The sequence below is a fragment of the Eubalaena glacialis genome, chromosome 18, assembly GCF_028564815.1.
Source record: "Eubalaena glacialis isolate mEubGla1 chromosome 18, mEubGla1.1.hap2.+ XY, whole genome shotgun sequence".
NCBI lineage: Eukaryota > Metazoa > Chordata > Mammalia > Artiodactyla > Balaenidae > Eubalaena > Eubalaena glacialis.
In genome coordinates, this window is record NC_083733.1 from 45,537,284 (window position 1) to 45,557,558 (window position 20,275).

A 20,275-nucleotide genomic window follows, 5' to 3' on the forward strand; every position below is an offset into this window, starting at 1 on the left:
CCACGGGGATGCCAGTTCTCTCTAGCAACAAGGCTACCAGCCTCAGACACTAGCGTTCTCTTTGGGACATGAAAGAACACTGTGCTTGGAAGCTTCTTCCATCCAGTTTGCGAGGTGCGCTTCCACTGGGTCCTAGGATTCCAAGTGTTGCCATGCCGTCACAATGTCCAATTCTTAGGCCTAGGACGGCAGAGTGTCTGGCAGCTCTCAAAGAGACCTTAGCAATGCAGGCTTTTGGGCTCCTTCCACCGAGAAACCGGCTCCTCCAGATCCTCTGTCGTTAGGTATTTCATGTCAGAATATCTCTGGGCGCCCTCATTCCTCCTCCACGAAGTAAGACACAAACGGAATTGCCCTAAAGGGAAGAAGCCTTCTGAGTCCGGCAGAGAGGCAGTCTCTGCCACTCAGCATTCCCTCAAGGCTGAGCCCAGGTTATGGGACCGAGAGAGGGAGAAAGAGAGCCGTAACCCCGAGCTTTTCCACAATGTAGTAAAGGCCTCACCCTTCAAGCCCACGTCAATTTCATAGAGAAAACACCAGGCCTCGGTGTGCTTTCCTGTGGCAAGGAAACTTGGCTTGCATTCCTTAGGTGGCACATTGGCTCAGGACTGCCCTGCCCCAAGGACTCAGGCTGTGCAGCCCGACTGGTTGAGATCAGCCCTTCTGGCTCTCTCACGGATGAAACCAAGTAGGAAAAGAGCCTCTTCTAAGCTGGGGAACGTGGTGGCTTTTCCTAGTCTACACAGGAACAGCACTCTGACGGAGAGGAGCTGCTGACGTGTGGTAGCAAAATCTCCTCTGCTGAAGAGAAACATTTCGTTGTAAGCGGGTTCCATCAGCCTTGCCACCTTTTCTCAGCTGGCTATACTGGAGGGCAGTCTGTTGGCAGACTCCCCTGAGGCCCTGCTTCCCAGGCTGTGATCCACACACGCCGCCTGCTTCAGCCCAAAGGGACAGCTTATGGTAAGGTAAAAACCCTGTGTTGTCAAGTGCCTGCCTAACCCTCGCACAAGCACAAGCATATTGGCCATTGGTCAAAGGCTTTCCCCACAAGCTGAACACGTTTGGTCCCATCTAGCCTCCGAAGGCCGAGTTGACCTAGCTAGGAATCAATGTTCAGGAAAGGTACTCAGGGTGCTGGTGAGCGCAGGTTGTTTCACCAGGCAGCCCAAATCGAGTACCTCCGTACACAATGTAGTAAAGGCCTCACCCTTCAAGCCCACGTCAATTTCATAGAGAAAACACCAGGCCTCGGTGTGCTTTCCTGTGGCAAGGAAACTTGGCTTGCATTCCTTAGGTGGCACATTGGCTCAGGACTGCCCCGCCCCAAGGACTCAGGCTGTGTAGCCCGACTGGTTGAGATCAGCCCTTCTGGCTCTCTCACGGATGAAACCAACTAGGAGAAGAGCCTCTTCTAAGCTGGGGAACGTGGTGGCTTTTCCTAATCTACCTAGGAACAGCACTCTGAGGGAGAGGAGCTGCTGACGTGTGGCAGCAAAACCTCCTCTGCTGAAGAGAAACATTTCGTTGTAAGCGGGTTCCATCAGCCTTGCCACCTTTTCTCAGCTGGCTCTACTGGAGGGCAGTCTGTTGGCAGACTCCCCTGAGGCCCTGCTTCCCAGGCTGTGATCCACACACGCCGCCTGCTTCAGCCCAAAGGGACAGCTTATGGTAAGGTAAAGACCCTGTGTTGGCAAGTGCCTGCCTAACCCTCGCACAAGCACAAGCATATTGGCCATTGGTCAAAGGCTTTCCCTACAAGCTGAACACGTTTGGTCCCATCTAGCCTCCGAAGGCCGAGTTCACCCAGCTAGGAATCAAAGTGCAGGAAAGGTACTCAGGGTGCTGGTGAGCGCAGGTTGTTTCACCAGGCAGCCCAAATCGAGTACACCTACTTGCATTTTCCTTGCGCAGAGCAAATGGTGTCTTCTTACACGCCTCAGGCCTGGGAGGGGCGACTTACACTTTCTTCAGGGGAAACAAGCCCATGCCTTCAGTGTGAGAGGCCTCTTGTCCTCTTTGCTTTGGCAGCCCAGGGATAGCGTCAGCTCTGAAATGCTTCCGAAGGAGCAGAGTCAGAGAAACTTTGAACCACAGAGCAGGTGCAGCCCAGAACAAGGACTGCTCTTGGCCTGAGAACACCCACTGTCCAGCGCTTCTTTGGGGTACACACGTGTAGAGGAAGGGGGTTGAGTTCTGCTGCATGATAACTTCTCCGGGCCACGTAGTGTGATCGCAAGTAGAGTGGCCCTACATCTCCTCCCAATTTCCTGTGTAAGTTGTACAAGGCAAACTCCGTGCTTGAATCCCTGGGTGGGGTACGTACCCTCCAGAGAAAGATGGATGTTTGGGACCCTGGGCTGGGAGCTAGGTTAATGTTCTGTGCATCCACTTCGCAGCTGTTCTCTCTAAGCGGGTCCTAAAGGCTTTCTGGAGGAGTTTCCTGAGAGGGTCGGAAAGAGGAAAGTAGCCAACAGGCCCACGGGGATGCCAGTTCTCTCTAGCAACAAGGCTACCAGCCTCAGACACTAGCGTTCTCTTTGGGACATGAAAGAACACTGTGCTTGGAAGCTTCTTCCATCCAGTTTGCGAGGTGCGCTTCCACTGGGTCCTAGGATTCCAAGTGTTGCCATGCCGTCACAATGTCCAATTCTTAGGCCTAGGACGGCAGAGTGTCTGGCAGCTCTCAAAGAGACCTTAGCAATGCAGGCTTTTGGGCTCCTTCCACCGAGAAACCGGCTCCTCCAGATCCTCTGTCGTTAGGTATTTCATGTCAGAATATCTCTGGGCGCCCTCATTCCTCCTCCACGAAGTAAGACACAAACGGCATTGCCCTAAAGGGAAGAAGCCTTCTGAGTCCGGCAGAGAGGCAGTCTCTGCCACTCAGCATTCCCTCAAGGCTGAGCCCAGGTTATGGGACCGAGAGAGGGAGAAAGAGAGCCGTAACCCCGAGCTTTTCCACAATGTAGTAAAGGCCTCACCCTTCAAGCCCACGTCAATTTCATAGAGAAAACACCAGGCCTCGGTGTGCTTTCCTGTGGCAAGGAAACTTGGCTTGCATTCCTTAGGTGGCACATTGGCTCAGGACTGCCCTGCCCCAAGGACTCAGGCTGTGCAGCCCGACTGGTGGAGATCAGCCCTTCTGGCTCTCTCACGGATGAAACCAACAAGGAAAAGAGCCTCTTCTAAGCTGGGGAACGTGGTGGCTTTTCCTAGTCTACACAGGAACAGCACTCTGACGGAGAGGAGCTGCTGACGTGTGGTAGCAAAATCTCCTCTGCTGAAGAGAAACATTTCGTTGTAAGCGGGTTCCATCAGCCTTGCCACCTTTTCTCAGCTGGCTCTACTGGAGGGCAGTCTGTTGGCAGACTCCCCTGAGGCCCTGCTTCCCAGGCTGTGATCCACACACGCCGCCTGCGTCAGCCCAAAGGGACAGCTTATGGTAAGGTAAAAACCCTGTGTTGTCAAGTGCCTGCCTAACCCTCGCACAAGCACAAGCATATTGGCCATTGGTCAAAGGCTTTCCCCACAAGCTGAACACGTTTGGTCCCATCTAGCCTCCGAAGGCCGAGTTGACCTAGCTAGGAATCAAAGTTCAGGAAAGGTACTCAGGGTGCTGGTGAGCGCAGGTTGTTTCACCAGGCAGCCCAAATCGAGTACCTCCAAACACATTGTTGTAAAGGCCTCATCCTTCAAGCCCACGTCAGTTTCATAGAGAAAACACCAGGCCTCGGTGAGCCTTCCTGTGGCAAGGACACTTGGCTTGTATTCCTAAGGTGGCACATTGGATCAGGACTGCCCTACCCGAAGCACTCAGGCTGTGCAGCCCGACTGGTGGAGATCAGCCCTTCTGGCTCTCTCACGGATGAAACCAGCTAGGAAAAGAGTCTCTCCTAAGCTGGGGAACGTGGTGGCTTTTCCTAGTCTACCCAGGAACAGCACTCTGAGGGAGAGGAGCTGCTGACGTGTGGTAGCAAAATCTCCTCTGCTGAAGAGAAACATTTCGTTGTAAGCGGGTTCCATCAGCCTTGCCACCTTTTCTCAGCTGGCTCTACTGGAGGGCAGTCTGTTGGCAGACTCCCCTGAGGCCCTGCTTCCCAGGCTGTGATCCACACACGCCGCCTGCTTCAGCCCAAAGGGACAGCTTATGGTAAGGTAAAGACCCTGTGTTGGCAAGTGCCTGCCTAACCCTCGCACAAGCACAAGCATATTGGCCATTGGTCAAAGGCTTTCCCTACAAGCTGAACACGTTTGGTCCCATCTAGCCTCCGAAGGCCGAGTTCACCCAGCTAGGAATCAAAGTGCAGGAAAGGTACTCAGGGTGCTGGTGAGCGCAGGTTGTTTCACCAGGCAGCCCAAATCGAGTACACCTACTTGCATTTTCCTTGCACAGAGCAAATGGTGTCTTCTTACACGCCTGAGGCCTGGGAGGGGCGACTTACACTTTCTTCAGGGGAAACAAGCCCATGCCTTCAGTGTGAGAAGCCTCTTGTCCTCTTTGCTTTGGCAGCCCAGGGATAGCGTCAGCTCTGAAATGCTTCCGAAGGAGCAGAGTCAGAGAAACTTTGAACCACAGAGCAGGTGCAGCCCAGAACAAGGACTGCTCTTGGACTGAGAACACCCACTGTCCAGCGCTTCTTTGGGGTACACACGTGTAGAGGAAGGGGGTTGAATTCTGCTGCATGATAACTTCTCCGGGCCACGTAGTGTGATCGCAAGTAGAGTGGCCCTACATCTCCTCCCAATTTCCTGTGTAAGTTGTACAAGGCAAACTCCGTGCTTGAATCCCTGGGTGGGGTACGTACCCTCCAGAGAAAGATGGATGTTTGGGACCCTGGGCTGGGAGCTAGGTTAATGTTCTTTGCATCCACTTCGCAGCTGTTCTCTCTAAGCGGGTCCTAAAGGCTTTCTGGAGGAGTTTCCTGAGAGGGTCGGAAAGAGGAAAGTAGCCAACAGGCCCACGGGGATGCCAGTTCTCTCTAGCAACAAGGCTACCAGCCTCAGACACTAGCATTCTCTTTGGGACATGAAAGAACACTGTGCTTGGAAGCTTCTTCCATCCAGTTTGCGAGGTGCGCTTCCACTGGGTCCTAGGATTCCAAGTGTTGCCATGCCGTCACAATGTCCAATTCTTAGGCCTAGGACGGCAGATTGTCTGGCAGCTCTCAAAGAGACCTTAGCAATGCAGGCTTTTGGGCTCCTTCCACCGAGAAACCGGCTCCTCCAGATCCTCTGTCATTAGGTATTTCATGTCAGAATATCTCTGGGCGCCCTCATTCCTCCTCCACGAAGTAAGACACAAACGGCATTGCCCTAAAGGGAAGAAGCCTTCTGAGTCCGGCAGAGAGGCAGTCTCTGCCACTCAGCATTCCCTCAAGGCTGAGCCCAGGTTATGGGACCGAGAGAGGGAGAAAGAGAGCCGTAACCCCGAGCTTTTCCACAATGTAGTAAAGGCCTCACCCTTCAAGCCCACGTCAATTTCATAGAGAAAACACCAGGCCTCGGTGTGCTTTCCTGAGGCAAGGAAACTTGGCTTGCATTCCTTAGGTGGCACATTGGCTCAGGACTGCCCTGCCCCAAGGACTCAGGCTGTGCAGCCCGACTGGTTGAGATCAGCCCTTCTGGCTCTCTCACGGATGAAACCAACTAGGAAAAGAGCCTCTTCTAAGCTGGGGAACGTGGTGGCTTTTCCTAGTCTACACAGGAACAGCACTCTGACGGAGAGGAGCTGCTGACGTGTGGTAGCAAAATCTCCTCTGCTGAAGAGAAACATTTCGTTGTAAGCGGGTTCCATCAGCCTTGCCACCTTTTCTCAGCTGGCTATACTGGAGGGCAGTCTGTTGGCAGACTCCCCTGAGGCCCTGCTTCCCAGGCTGTGATCCACACACGCCGCCTGCTTCAGCCCAAAGGGACAGCTTATGGTAAGGTAAAAACCCTGTGTTGTCAAGTGCCTGCCTAACCCTCGCACAAGCACAAGCATATTGGCCATTGGTCAAAGGCTTTCCCCACAAGCTGAACACGTTTGGTCCCATCTAGCCTCCGAAGGCCGAGTTGACCTAGCTAGGAATCAAAGTTCAGGAAAGGTACTCAGGGTGCTGGTGAGCGCAGGTTGTTTCACCAGGCAGCCCAAATTGAGTACACCTACTTGCATTTTCCTTGCGCAGAGCAAATGGTGTCTTCTTACACGCCTCAGGCCTGGGAGGGGCGACTTACACTTTCTTCAGGGGAAACAAGCCCATGCCTTCAGTGTGAGAGGCCTCTTGTCCTCTTTGCTTTGGCAGCCCTGGGATAGCGTCAGCTCTGAAATGCTTCCGAAGGAGCAGAGTCAGAGAAACTTTGAACCACAGAGCAGGTGCAGCCCAGAACAAGGACTGCTCTTGGCCTGAGAACACCCACTGTCCAGCGCTTCTTTGGGGTACACACGTGTAGAGGAAGGGGGTTGAATTCTGCTGCGTGATAACTTCTCCGGGCCACGTAGTGTGATCGCAAGTAGAGTGGCACTACATCTCCTCCCAATTTCCTGTGTAAGTTGTACAAGGCAAACTCCGTGCTTGAATCCCTGGGTGGGGTACGTACCCTCCAGAGAAAGATGGATGTTTGGGACCCTGGGCTGGGAGCTAGGTTAATGTTCTGTGCATCCACTTCACAGCTGTTCTCTCTAAGCGGGTCCTAAAGGCTTTCTGGAGGAGTTTCCTGAGAGGGTCGGAAAGAGGAAAGTAGCCAACAGGCCCACGGGGATGCCAGTTCTCTCTAGCAACAAGGCTACCAGCCTCAGACACTAGCGTTCTCTTTGGGACATGAAAGAACACTGTGCTTGGAAGCTTCTTCCATCCAGTTTGCGAGGTGCGCTTCCACTGGGTCCTAGGATTCCAAGTGTTGCCATGCCGTCACAATGTCCAATTCTTAGGCCTAGGACGGCAGAGTGTCTGGCAGCTCTCAAAGAGACCTTAGCAATGCAGGCTTTTGGGCTCCTTCCACCGAGAAACCGGCTCCTCCAGATCCTCTGTCGTTAGGTATTTCATGTCAGAATATCTCTGGGCGCCCACATTCCTCCTCCACGAAGTAAGACACAAACGGCATTGCCCTAAAGGGAAGAAGCCTTCTGAGTCCGGCAGAGAGGCAGTCTCTGCCACTCAGCATTCCCTCAAGGCTGAGCCCAGGTTATGGGACCGAGAGAGGGAGAAAGAGAGCCGTAACCCCGAGCTTTTCCACAATGTAGTAAAGGCCTCACCCTTCAAGCCCACGTCAATTTCATAGAGAAAACACCAGGCCTCGGTGTGCTTTCCTGTGGCAAGGAAACTTGGCTTGCATTCCTTAGGTGGCACATTGGCTCAGGACTGCCCTGCCCCAAGGACTCAGGCTGTGCAGCCCGACTGGTTGAGATCAGCCCTTCTGGCTCTCTCACGGATGAAACCAACTAGGAAAAGAGCCTCTTCTAAGCTGGGGAACGTGGTGGCTTTTCCTAGTCTACACAGGAACAGCACTCTGACGGAGAGGAGCTGCTGACGTGTGGTAGCAAAACCTCCTCTGCTGAAGAGAAACATTTCGTTGTAAGCAGGTTCCATCAGCCTTGCCACCTTTTCTCAGCTGGCTATACTGGAGGGCAGTCTGTTGGCAGACTCCCCTGAGGCCCTGCTTCCCAGGCTGTGATCCACACACGCCGCCTGCTTCAGCCCAAAGGGACAGCTTATGGTAAGGTAAAAACCCTGTGTTGTCAAGTGCCTGCCTAACCCTCGCACAAGCACAAGCATATTGGCCATTGGTCAAAGGCTTTCCCCACAAGCTGAACACGTTTGGTCCCATCTAGCCTCCGAAGGCCGAGTTGACCTAGCTAGGAATCAAAGTTCAGGAAAGGTACTCAGGGTGCTAGTGAGCGCAGGTTGTTTCACCAGGCAGCCCAAATCGAGTACCTCCGTACACAATGTAGTAAAGGCCTCACCCTTCAAACCCACGTCAATTTCATAGAGAAAACACCAGGCCTCGGTGTGCTTTCCTGTGGCAAGGAAACTTGGCTTGCATTCCTTAGGTGGCACATTGGCTCAGGACTGCCCTGCCCCAAGGACTCAGGCTGTGCAGCCCGACTGGTTGAGATCAGCCCTTCTGGCTCTCTCACGGATGAAACCAACTAGGAGAAGAGCCTCTTCCAAGCTGGGGAACGTGGTGGCTTTTCCTAGTCTACCTAGGAACAGCACTCTGAGGGAGAGGAGCTGCTGACGTGTGGCAGCAAAACCTCATCTGCTGAAGAGAAACATTTCGTTGTAAGCGGGTTCCATCAGCCTTGCCACCTTTTCTCAGCTGGCTCTACTGGAGGGCAGTCTGTTGGCAGACTCCCCTGAGGCCCTGCTTCCCAGGCTGTGATCCACACACGCCGCCTGCTTCAGCCCAAAGGGACAGCTTATGGTAAGGTAAAGACCCTGTGTTGGCAAGTGCCTGCCTAACCCTCGCACAAGCACAAGCATATTGGCCATTGGTCAAAGGCTTTCCCTACAAGCTGAACACGTTTGGTCCCATCTAGCCTCCGAAGGCCGAGTTCACCCAGCTAGGAATCAAAGTGCAGGAAAGGTACTCAGGGTGCTGGTGAGCGCAGGTTGTTTCACCAGGCAGCCCAAATCGAGTACACCTACTTGCATTTTCCTTGCGCAGAGCAAATGGTGTCTTCTTACACGCCTCAGGCCTGGGAGGGGCGACTTACACTTTCTTCAGGGGAAACAAGCCCATGCCTTCAGTGTGAGAGGCCTCTTGTCCTCTTTGCTTTGGCAGCCCAGGGATAGCGTCAGCTCTGAAATGCTTCCGAAGGAGCAGAGTCAGAGAAACTTTGAACCACAGAGCAGGTGCAGCCCAGAACAAGGACTGCTCTTGGCCTGAGAACACCCACTGTCCAGCGCTTCTTTGGGGTACACACGTGTAGAGGAAGGGGGTTGAATTCTGCTGCGTGATAACTTCTCCGGGCCACGTAGTGTGATCGCAAGTAGAGTGGCCCTACATCTCCTCCCAATTTCCTGTGTAAGTTGTACAAGGCAAACTCCGTGCTTGAATCCCTGGGTGGGGTACGTACCCTCCAGAGAAAGATGGATGTTTGGGACCCTGGGCTGGGAGCTAGGTTAATGTTCTGTGCATCCACTTCGCAGCTGTTCTCTCTAAGCGGGTCCTAAAGGCTTTCTGGAGGAGTTTCCTGAGAGGGTCGGAAAGAGGAAAGTAGCCAACAGGCCCACGGGGATGCCAGTTCTCTCTAGCAACAAGGCTACCAGCCTCAGACACTAGCGTTCTCTTTGGGACATGAAAGAACACTGTGCTTGGAAGCTTCTTCCATCCAGTTTGCGAGGTGCGCTTCCACTGGGTCCTAGGATTCCAAGTGTTGCCATGCCGTCACAATGTCCAATTCTTAGGCCTAGGACGGCAGAGTGTCTGGCAGCTCTCAAAGAGACCTTAGCAATGCAGGCTTTTGGGCTCCTTCCACCGAGAAACCGGCTCCTCCAGATCCTCTGTCGTTAGGTATTTCATGTCAGAATATCTCTGGGCGCCCTCATTCCTCCTCCACGAAGTAAGACACAAACGGCATTGCCCTAAAGGGAAGAAGCCTTCTGAGTCCGGCAGAGAGGCAGTCTCTGCCACTCTGCATTCCCTCAAGGCTGAGCCCAGGTTATGGGACCGAGAGAGGGAGAAAGAGAGCCGTAACCCCGAGCTTTTCCACAATGTAGTAAAGGCCTCACCCTTCAAGCCCACGTCAATTTCACAGAGAAAACACCAGGCCTCGGTGTGCTTTCCTGTGGCAAGGAAACTTGGCTTGCATTCCTTAGGTGGCACATTGGCTCAGGACTGCCCTGCCCCAAGGACTCAGGCTGTGCAGCCCGACTGGTTGAGATCAGCCCTTCTGGCTCTCTCACGGATGAAACCAACTAGGAAAAGAGCCTCTTCTAAGCTGGGGAACGTGGTGGCTTTTCCTAGTCTACACAGGAACAGCACTCTGACGGAGAGGAGCTGCTGACGTGTGGTAGCAAAACCTCCTCTGCTGAAGAGAAACATTTCGTTGTAAGCAGGTTCCATCAGCCTTGCCACCTTTTCTCAGCTGGCTATACTGGAGGGCAGTCTGTTGGCAGACTCCCCTGAGGCCCTGCTTCCCAGGCTGTGATCCACACACGCCGCCTGCTTCAGCCCAAAGGGACAGCTTATGGTAAGGTAAAAACCCTGTGTTGTCAAGTGCCTGCCTAACCCTCGCACAAGCACAAGCATATTGGCCATTGGTCAAAGGCTTTCCCCACAAGCTGAACACGTTTGGTCCCATCTAGCCTCCGAAGGCCGAGTTGACCTAGCTAGGAATCAAAGTTCAGGAAAGGTACTCAGGGTGCTAGTGAGCGCAGGTTGTTTCACCAGGCAGCCCAAATCGAGTACCTCCGTACACAATGTAGTAAAGGCCTCACCCTTCAAACCCACGTCAATTTCATAGAGAAAACACCAGGCCTCGGTGTGCTTTCCTGTGGCAAGGAAACTTGGCTTGCATTCCTTAGGTGGCACATTGGCTCAGGACTGCCCTGCCCCAAGGACTCAGGCTGTGCAGCCCGACTGGTTGAGATCAGCCCTTCTGGCTCTCTCACGGATGAAACCAACTAGGAGAAGAGCCTCTTCCAAGCTGGGGAACGTGGTGGCTTTTCCTAGTCTACCTAGGAACAGCACTCTGAGGGAGAGGAGCTGCTGACGTGTGGCAGCAAAACCTCATCTGCTGAAGAGAAACATTTCGTTGTAAGCGGGTTCCATCAGCCTTGCCACCTTTTCTCAGCTGGCTCTACTGGAGGGCAGTCTGTTGGCAGACTCCCCTGAGGCCCTGCTTCCCAGGCTGTGATCCACACACGCCGCCTGCTTCAGCCCAAAGGGACAGCTTATGGTAAGGTAAAGACCCTGTGTTGGCAAGTGCCTGCCTAACCCTCGCACAAGCACAAGCATATTGGCCATTGGTCAAAGGCTTTCCCTACAAGCTGAACACGTTTGGTCCCATCTAGCCTCCGAAGGCCGAGTTCACCCAGCTAGGAATCAAAGTGCAGGAAAGGTACTCAGGGTGCTGGTGAGCGCAGGTTGTTTCACCAGGCAGCCCAAATCGAGTACACCTACTTGCATTTTCCTTGCGCAGAGCAAATGGTGTCTTCTTACACGCCTCAGGCCTGGGAGGGGCGACTTACACTTTCTTCAGGGGAAACAAGCCCATGCCTTCAGTGTGAGAGGCCTCTTGTCCTCTTTGCTTTGGCAGCCCAGGGATAGCGTCAGCTCTGAAATGCTTCCGAAGGAGCAGAGTCAGAGAAACTTTGAACCACAGAGCAGGTGCAGCCCAGAACAAGGACTGCTCTTGGCCTGAGAACACCCACTGTCCAGCGCTTCTTTGGGGTACACACGTGTAGAGGAAGGGGGTTGAATTCTGCTGCGTGATAACTTCTCCGGGCCACGTAGTGTGATCGCAAGTAGAGTGGCCCTACATCTCCTCCCAATTTCCTGTGTAAGTTGTACAAGGCAAACTCCGTGCTTGAATCCCTGGGTGGGGTACGTACCCTCCAGAGAAAGATGGATGTTTGGGACCCTGGGCTGGGAGCTAGGTTAATGTTCTGTGCATCCACTTCGCAGCTGTTCTCTCTAAGCGGGTCCTAAAGGCTTTCTGGAGGAGTTTCCTGAGAGGGTCGGAAAGAGGAAAGTAGCCAACAGGCCCACGGGGATGCCAGTTCTCTCTAGCAACAAGGCTACCAGCCTCAGACACTAGCGTTCTCTTTGGGACATGAAAGAACACTGTGCTTGGAAGCTTCTTCCATCCAGTTTGCGAGGTGCGCTTCCACTGGGTCCTAGGATTCCAAGTGTTGCCATGCCGTCACAATGTCCAATTCTTAGGCCTAGGACGGCAGAGTGTCTGGCAGCTCTCAAAGAGACCTTAGCAATGCAGGCTTTTGGGCTCCTTCCACCGAGAAACCGGCTCCTCCAGATCCTCTGTCGTTAGGTATTTCATGTCAGAATATCTCTGGGCGCCCTCATTCCTCCTCCACGAAGTAAGACACAAACGGCATTGCCCTAAAGGGAAGAAGCCTTCTGAGTCCGGCAGAGAGGCAGTCTCTGCCACTCTGCATTCCCTCAAGGCTGAGCCCAGGTTATGGGACCGAGAGAGGGAGAAAGAGAGCCGTAACCCCGAGCTTTTCCACAATGTAGTAAAGGCCTCACCCTTCAAGCCCACGTCAATTTCATAGAGAAAACACCAGGCCTCGGTGTGCTTTCCTGTGGCAAGGAAACTTGGCTTGCATTCCTTAGGTGGCACATTGGCTCAGGACTGCCCTGCCCCAAGGACTCAGGCTGTGCAGCCCGACTGGTTGAGATCAGCCCTTCTGGCTCTCTCACGGATGAAACCAACTAGGAAAAGAGCCTCTTCTAAGCTGGGGAACGTGGTGGCTTTTCCTAGTCTACACAGGAACAGCACTCTGACGGAGAGGAGCTGCTGACGTGTGGTAGCAAAATCTCCTCTGCTGAAGAGAAACATTTCGTTGTAAGCGGGTTCCATCAGCCTTGCCACCTTTTCTCAGCTGGCTATACTGGAGGGCAGTCTGTTGGCAGACTCCCCTGAGGCCCTGCTTCCCAGGCTGTGATCCACACACGCCGCCTGCTTCAGCCCAAAGGGACAGCTTATGGTAAGGTAAAGACCCTGTGTTGGCAAGTGCCTGCCTAACCCTCGCACAAGCACAAGCATATTGGCCATTGGTCAAAGGCTTTCCCTACAAGCTGAACACGTTTGGTCCCATCTAGCCTCCGAAGGCCGAGTTCACCTAGCTAGGAATCAAAGTTCAGGAAAGGTACTCAGGGTGCTGGTGAGCGCAGGTTGTTTCACCAGGCAGCCCAAATCGAGTACACCTACTTGCATTTTCCTTGCGCAGAGCAAATGGCGTCTTCTTACACGCCTCAGGCCTGGGAGGGGCGACTTACAGTTTCTTCAGGGGAAACAAGCCCATGCCTTCAGTGTGAGAGGCCTCTTGTCCTCTTTGCTTTGGCAGCCCAGGGATAGCGTCAGCTCTGAAATGCTTCCGAAGGAGCAGAGTCAGAGAAACTTTGAACCACAGAGCAGGTGCAGCCCAGAACAAGGACTGCTCTTGGCCTGAGAACACCCACTGTCCAGCGCTTCTTTGGGGTACACACGTGTAGAGGAAGGGGGTTGAATTCTGCTGCGTGATAACTTCTCCGGGCCACGTAGTGTGATCGCAAGTAGAGTGGCCCTACATCTCCTCCCAATTTCCTGTGTAAGTTGTACAAGGCAAACTCCGTGCTTGAATCCCTGGGTGGGGTACGTACCCTCCAGAGAAAGATGGATGTTTGGGACCCTGGGCTGGGAGCTAGGTTAATGTTCTGTGCATCCACTTCGCAGCTGTTCTCTCTAAGCGGGTCCTAAAGGCTTTCTGGAGGAGTTTCCTGAGAGGGTCGGAAAGAGGAAAGTAGCCAACAGGCCCACGGGGATGCCAGTTCTCTCTAGCAACAAGGCTACCAGCCTCAGACACTAGCGTTCTCTTTGGGACATGAAAGAACACTGTGCTTGGAAGCTTCTTCCATCCAGTTTGCGAGGTGCGCTTCCACTGGGTCCTAGGATTCCAAGTGTTGCCATGCCGTCACAATGTCCAATTCTTAGGCCTAGGACGGCAGAGTGTCTGGCAGCTCTCAAAGAGACCTTAGCAATGCAGGCTTTTGGGCTCCTTCCACCGAGAAACCGGCTCCTCCAGATCCTCTGTCGTTAGGTATTTCATGTCAGAATATCTCTGGGCGCCCTCATTCCTCCTCCACGAAGTAAGACACAAACGGCATTGCCCTAAAGGGAAGAAGCCTTCTGAGTCCGGCAGAGAGGCAGTCTCTGCCACTCTGCATTCCCTCAAGGCTGAGCCCAGGTTATGGGACCGAGAGAGGGAGAAAGAGAGCCGTAACCCCGAGCTTTTCCACAATGTAGTAAAGGCCTCACCCTTCAAGCCCACGTCAATTTCATAGAGAAAACACCAGGCCTCGGTGTGCTTTCCTGTGGCAAGGAAACTTAGCTTGCATTCCATAGGTGGCACATTGGCTCAGGACTGCCCTGCCCCAAGGACTCAGGCTGTGCAGCCCGACTGGTTGAGATCAGCCCTTCTGGCTCTCTCACGGATGAAACCAACTAGGAAAAGAGCCTCTTCTAAGCTGGGGAACGTGGTGGCTTTTCCTAGTCTACACAGGAACAGCACTCTGACGGAGAGGAGCTGCTGACGTGTGGTAGCAAAATCTCCTCTGCTGAAGAGAAACATTTCGTTGTAAGCGGGTTCCATCAGCCTTGCCACCTTTTCTCAGCTGGCTATACTGGAGGGCAGTCTGTTGGCAGACTCCCCTGAGGCCCTGCTTCCCAGGCTGTGATCCACACACGCCGCCTGCTTCAGCCCAAAGGGACAGCTTATGGTAAGGTAAAAACCCTGTGTTGTCAAGTGCCTGCCTAACCCTCGCACAAGCACAAGCATATTGGCCATTGGTCAAAGGCTTTCCCCACAAGCTGAACACGTTTGGTCCCATCTAGCCTCCGAAGGCCGAGTTGACCTAGCTAGGAATCAAAGTTCAGGAAAGGTACTCAGGGTGCTGGTGAGCGCAGGTTGTTTCACCAGGCAGCCCAAATCGAGTACCTCCGTACACAATGTAGTAAAGGCCTCACCCTTCAAGCCCACGTCAATTTCATAGAGAAAACACCAGGCCTCGGTGTGCTTTCCTGTGGCAAGGAAACTTGGCTTGCATTCCTTAGGTGGCACATTGGCTCAGGACTGCCCCACCCCAAGGACTCAGGCTGTGTAGCCCGACTGGTGGAGATCAGCCCTTCTGGCTCTCTCACGGATGAAACCAACTAGGAGAAGAGCCTCTTCTAAGCTGGGGAACGTGGTGGCTTTTCCTAGTCTACCTAGGAACAGCACTCTGAGGGAGAGGAGCTGCTGACGTGTGGCAGCAAAACCTCCTCTGCTGAAGAGAAACATTTCGCTGTAAGCGGGTTACATCAGCCTTGCCACCTTTTCTCAGCTGGCTCTACTGGAGGGCAGTCTGTTGGCAGACTCCCCTGAGGCCCTGCTTCCCAGGCTGTGATCCACACACGCCGCCTGCTTCAGCCCAAAGGGACAGCTTATGGTAAGGTAAAAACCCTGTGTTGTCAAGTGCCTGCCTAACCCTCGCACAAGCACAAGCATATTGGCCATTGGTCAAAGGCTTTCCCCACAAGCTGAACACGTTTGGTCCCATCTAGCCTCCGAAGGCCGAGTTGACCTAGCTAGGAATCAAAGTTCAGGAAAGGTACTCAGGGTGCTGGTGAGCGCAGGTTGTTTCACCAGGCAGCCCAAATCGAGTACCTCCGTACACAATGTAGTAAAGGCCTCACCCTTCAAGCCCACGTCAATTTCATAGAGAAAACACCAGGCCTCGGTGTGCTTTCCTGTGGCAAGGAAACTTGGCTTGCATTCCTTAGGTGGCACATTGGCTCAGGACTGCCCTGCCCCAAGGACTCAGGCTCTGTAGCCCGACTGGTGGAGATCAGCCCTTCTGGCTCTCTCACGGATGAAACCAACTAGGAGAAGAGCCTCTTCTAAGCTGGGGAACGTGGTGGCTTTTCCTAGTCTACCTAGGAACAGCACTCTGAGGGAGAGGAGCTGCTGACGTGTGGCAGCAAAACCTCCTCTGCTGAAGAGAAACATTTCGTTGTAAGCGGGTTCCATCAGCCTTGCCACCTTTTCTCAGCTGGCTCTACTGGAGGGCAGTCTGTTGGCAGACTCCCCTGAGGCCCTGCTTCCCAGGCTGTGATCCACACACGCCGCCTGCTTCAGCCCAAAGGGACAGCTTATGGTAAGGTAAAGACCCTGTGTTGGCAAGTGCCTGCCTAACCCTCGCACAAGCACAAGCATATTGGCCATTGGTCAAAGGCTTTCCCTACAAGCTGAACACGTTTGGTCCCATCTAGCCTCCGAAGGCCGAGTTCACCCAGCTAGGAATCAAAGTGCAGGAAAGGTACTCAGGGTGCTGGTGAGCGCAGGTTGTTTCACCAGGCAGCCCAAATCGAGTACACCTACTTGCATTTTCCTTGCGCAGAGCAAATGGTGTCTTCTTACACGCCTCAGGCCTGGGAGGGGCGACTTACACTTTCTTCAGGGGAAACAAGCCCATGCCTTCAGTGTGAGAGGCCTCTTGTCCTCTTTGCTTTGGCAGCCCAGGGATAGCGTCAGCTCTGAAATGCTTCCGAAGGAGCAGAGTCAGAGAAACTTTGAACCACAGAGCAGGTGCAGCCCAGAACAAGGACTGCTCTTGGCCTGAGAACACCCACTGTCCAGCGCTTCTTTGGGGTACACACGTGTAGAGGAAGGGGGTTGAATTCTGCTACCTGATAACTTCTCCGGGCCACGTAGTGTGATCGCAAGTAGAGTGGCCCTACATCTCCTCCCAATTTCCTGTGTAAGTTGTACAAGGCAAACTCCGTGCTTGAATCCCTGGGTGGGGTACGTACCCTCCAGAGAAAGATGGATGTTTGGGACCCTGGGCTGGGAGCTAGGTTAATGTTCTGTGCATCCACTTCGCAGCTGTTCTCTCTAAGCGGGTCCTAAAGGCTTTCTGGAGGAGTTTCCTGAGAGGGTCGGAAAGAGGAAAGTAGCCAACAGGCCCACGGGGATGCCAGTTCTCTCTAGCAACAAGGCTACCAGCCTCAGACACTAGCGTTCTCTTTGGGACATGAAAGAACACTGTGCTTGGAAGCTTCTTCCATCCAGTTTGCGAGGTGCGCTTCCACTGGGTCTTAGGATTCCAAGTGTTGCCATGCCGTCACAATGTCCAATTCTTAGGCCTAGGACGGCAGAATGTCTGGCAGCTCTCAAAGAGACCTTAGCAATGCAGGCTTTTGGGCTCCTTCCACCGAGAAACCGGCTCCTCCAGATCCTCTGTCGTTAGGTATTTCAAGTCAGAATATCTCTGGGCGCCCTCATTCCTCCTCCACGAAGTAAGACACAAACGGCATTGCCCTAAAGGGAAGAAGCCTTCTGAGTCCGGCAGAGAGGCAGTCTCTGCCACTCAGCATTCCCTCAAGGCTGAGCCCAGGTTATGGGACCGAGAGAGGGAGAAAGAGAGCCGTAACCCCGAGCTTTTCCACAATGTAGTAAAGGCCTCACCCTTCAAGCCCACGTCAATTTCATAGAGAAAACACCAGGCCTCGGTGTGCTTTCCTGTGGCAAGGAAACTTGGCTTGCATTCCTTAGGTGGCACATTGGCTCAGGACTGCCCTGCCCCAAGGACTCAGGCTGTGCAGCCCGACTGGTTGAGATCAGCCCTTCTGGCTCTCTCACGGATGAAACCAAGTAGGAAAAGAGCCTCTTCTAAGCTGGGGAACGTGGTGGCTTTTCCTAGTCTACACAGGAACAGCACTCTGACGGAGAGGAGCTGCTGACGTGTGGTAGCAAAATCTCCTCTGCTGAAGAGAAACATTTCGTTGTAAGCAGGTTCCATCAGCCTTGCCACCTTTTCTCAGCTGGCTATACTGGAGGGCAGTCTGTTGGCAGACTCCCCTGAGGCCCTGCTTCCCAGGCTGTGATCCACACACGCCGCCTGCTTCAGCCCAAAGGGACAGCTTATGGTAAGGTAAAAACCCTGTGTTGTCAAGTGCCTGCCTAACCCTCGCACAAGCACAAGCATATTGGCCATTGGTCAAAGGCTTTCCCCACAAGCTGAACACGTTTGGTCCCATCTAGCCTCCGAAGGCCGAGTTGACCTAGCTAGGAATCAAAGTTCAGGAAAGGTACTCAGGGTGCTGGTGAGCGCAGGTTGTTTCACCAGGCAGCCCAAATCGAGTACCTCCGTACACAATGTAGTAAAGGCCTCACCCTTCAAGCCCACGTCAATTTCATAGAGAAAACACCAGGCCTCGGTGTGCTTTCCTGTGGCAAGGAAACTTGGCTTGCATTCCTTAGGTGGCACATTGGCTCAGGACTGCCCCACCCCAAGGACTCAGGCTGTGTAGCCCGACTGGTGGAGATCAGCCCTTTTGGCTCTCTCACGGATGAAACCAACTAGGAGAAGAGCCTCTTCTAAGCTGAGGAACATGGTGGCTTTTCCTAGTCTACCTAGGAACAGCACTCTGAGGGAGAGGAGCTGCTGACGTGTGGCAGCAAAACCTCCTCTGCTGAAGAGAAACATTTCGTTGTAAGCGGGTTCCATCAGCCTTGCCACCTTTTCTCAGCTGGCTCTACTGGAGGGCAGTCTGTTGGCAGACTCCCCTGAGGCCCTGCTTCCCAGGCTGTGATCCACACACGCCGCCTGCTTCAGCCCAAAGGGACAGCTTATGGTAAGGTAAAGACCCTGTGTTGGCAAGTGCCTGCCTAACCCTCGCACAAGCACAAGCATATTGGCCATTGGTCAAAGGCTTTCCCTACAAGCTGAACACGTTTGGTCCCATCTAGCCTCCGAAGGCCGAGTTCACCTAGCTAGGAATCAAAGTGCAGGAAAGGTACTCAGGGTGCTGGTGAGCGCAGGTTGTTTCACCAGGCAGCCCAAATCGAGTACACCTACTTGCATTTTCCTTGCGCAGAGCAAATGGTGTCTTCTTACACGCCTCAGGCCTGGGAGGGGCGACTTACACTTTCTTCAGGGGAAACAAGCCCATGCCTTCAGTGTGAGAGGCCTCTTGTCCTCTTTGCTTTGGCAGCCCAGGGATAGCGTCAGCTCTGAAATGCTTCCGAAGGAGCAGAGTCAGAGAAACTTTGAACCACAGAGCAGGTGCAGCCCAGAACAAGGACTGCTCTTGGCCTGAGAACACCCACTGTCCAGCGCTTCTTTGGGGTACACACGTGTAGAGGAAGGGGGTTGAGTTCTGCTGCATGATAACTTCTCCGGGCCACGTAGTGTGATCGCAAGTAGAGTGGCCCTACATCTCCTCCCAATTTCCTGTGTAAGTTGTACAAGGCAAACTCCGTGCTTGAATCCCTGGGTGGGGTACGTACCCTCCAGAGAAAGATGGATGTTTGGGACCCTGGGCTGGGAGCTAGGTTAATGTTCTGTGCATCCACTTCGCAGCTGTTCTCTCTAAGCGGGTCCTAAAGGCTTTCTGGAGGAGTTTCCTGAGAGGGTCGGAAAGAGGAAAGTAGCCAACAGGCCCACGGGGATGCCAGTTCTCTCTAGCAACAAGGCTACCAGCCTCAGACACTAGCGTTCTCTTTGGGACATGAAAGAACACTGTGCTTGGAAGCTTCTTCCATCCAGTTTGCGAGGTGCGCTTCCACTGGGTCCTAGGATTCCAAGTGTTGCCATGCCGTCACAATGTCCAATTCTTAGGCCTAGGACGGCAGAGTGTCTGGCAGCTCTCAAAGAGACCTTAGCAATGCAGGCTTTTGGGCTCCTTCCACCGAGAAACCGGCTCCTCCAGATCCTCTGTCGTTAGGTATTTCATGTCAGAATATCTCTGGGCGCCCTCATTCCTCCTCCACGAAGTAAGACACAAACGGCATTGCCCTAAAGGGAAGAAGCCTTCTGAGTCCGGCAGAGAGGCAGTCTCTGCCACTCTGCATTCCCTCAAGGCTGAGCCCAGGTTATGGGACCGAGAGAGGGAGAAAGAGAGCCGTAACCCCGAGCTTTTCCACAATGTAGTAAAGGCCTCACCCTTCAAGCCCACGTCAATTTCATAGAGAAAACACCAGGCCTCGGTGTGCTTTCCTGTGGCAAGGAAACTTGGCTTGCATTCCTTAGGTGGCACATTGGCTCAGGACTGCCCTGCCCCAAGGACTCAGGCTGTGCAGCCCGACTGGTTGAGATCAGCCCTTCTGGCTCTCTCTTGGATGAAACCAACTAGGAAAAGAGCCTCTTCTAAGCTGGGGAACGTGGTGGCTTTTCCTAGTCTACACAGGAACAGCACTCTGACGGAGAGGAGCTGCTGACGTGTGGTAGCAAAATCTCCTCTGCTGAAGAGAAACATTTCGTTGTAAGCGGGTTCCATCAGCCTTGCCACCTTTTATCAGCTGGCTATACTGGAGGGCAGTCTGTTGGCAGACTCCCCTGAGGCCCTGCTTCCCAGGCTGTGATCCACACACGCCGCCTGCTTCAGCCGAAAGGGACAGCTTATGGTAAGGTAAAAACCCTGTGTTGTCAAGTGCCTGCCTAACCCTCGCACAAGCACAAGCATATTGGCCATTGGTCAAAGGCTTTCCCCACAAGCTGAACACGTTTCGTCCCATCTAGCCTCCGAAGGCCGAGTTGACCTAGCTAGGAATCAAAGTTCAGGAAAGGTACTCAGGGTGCTGGTGAGCGCAGG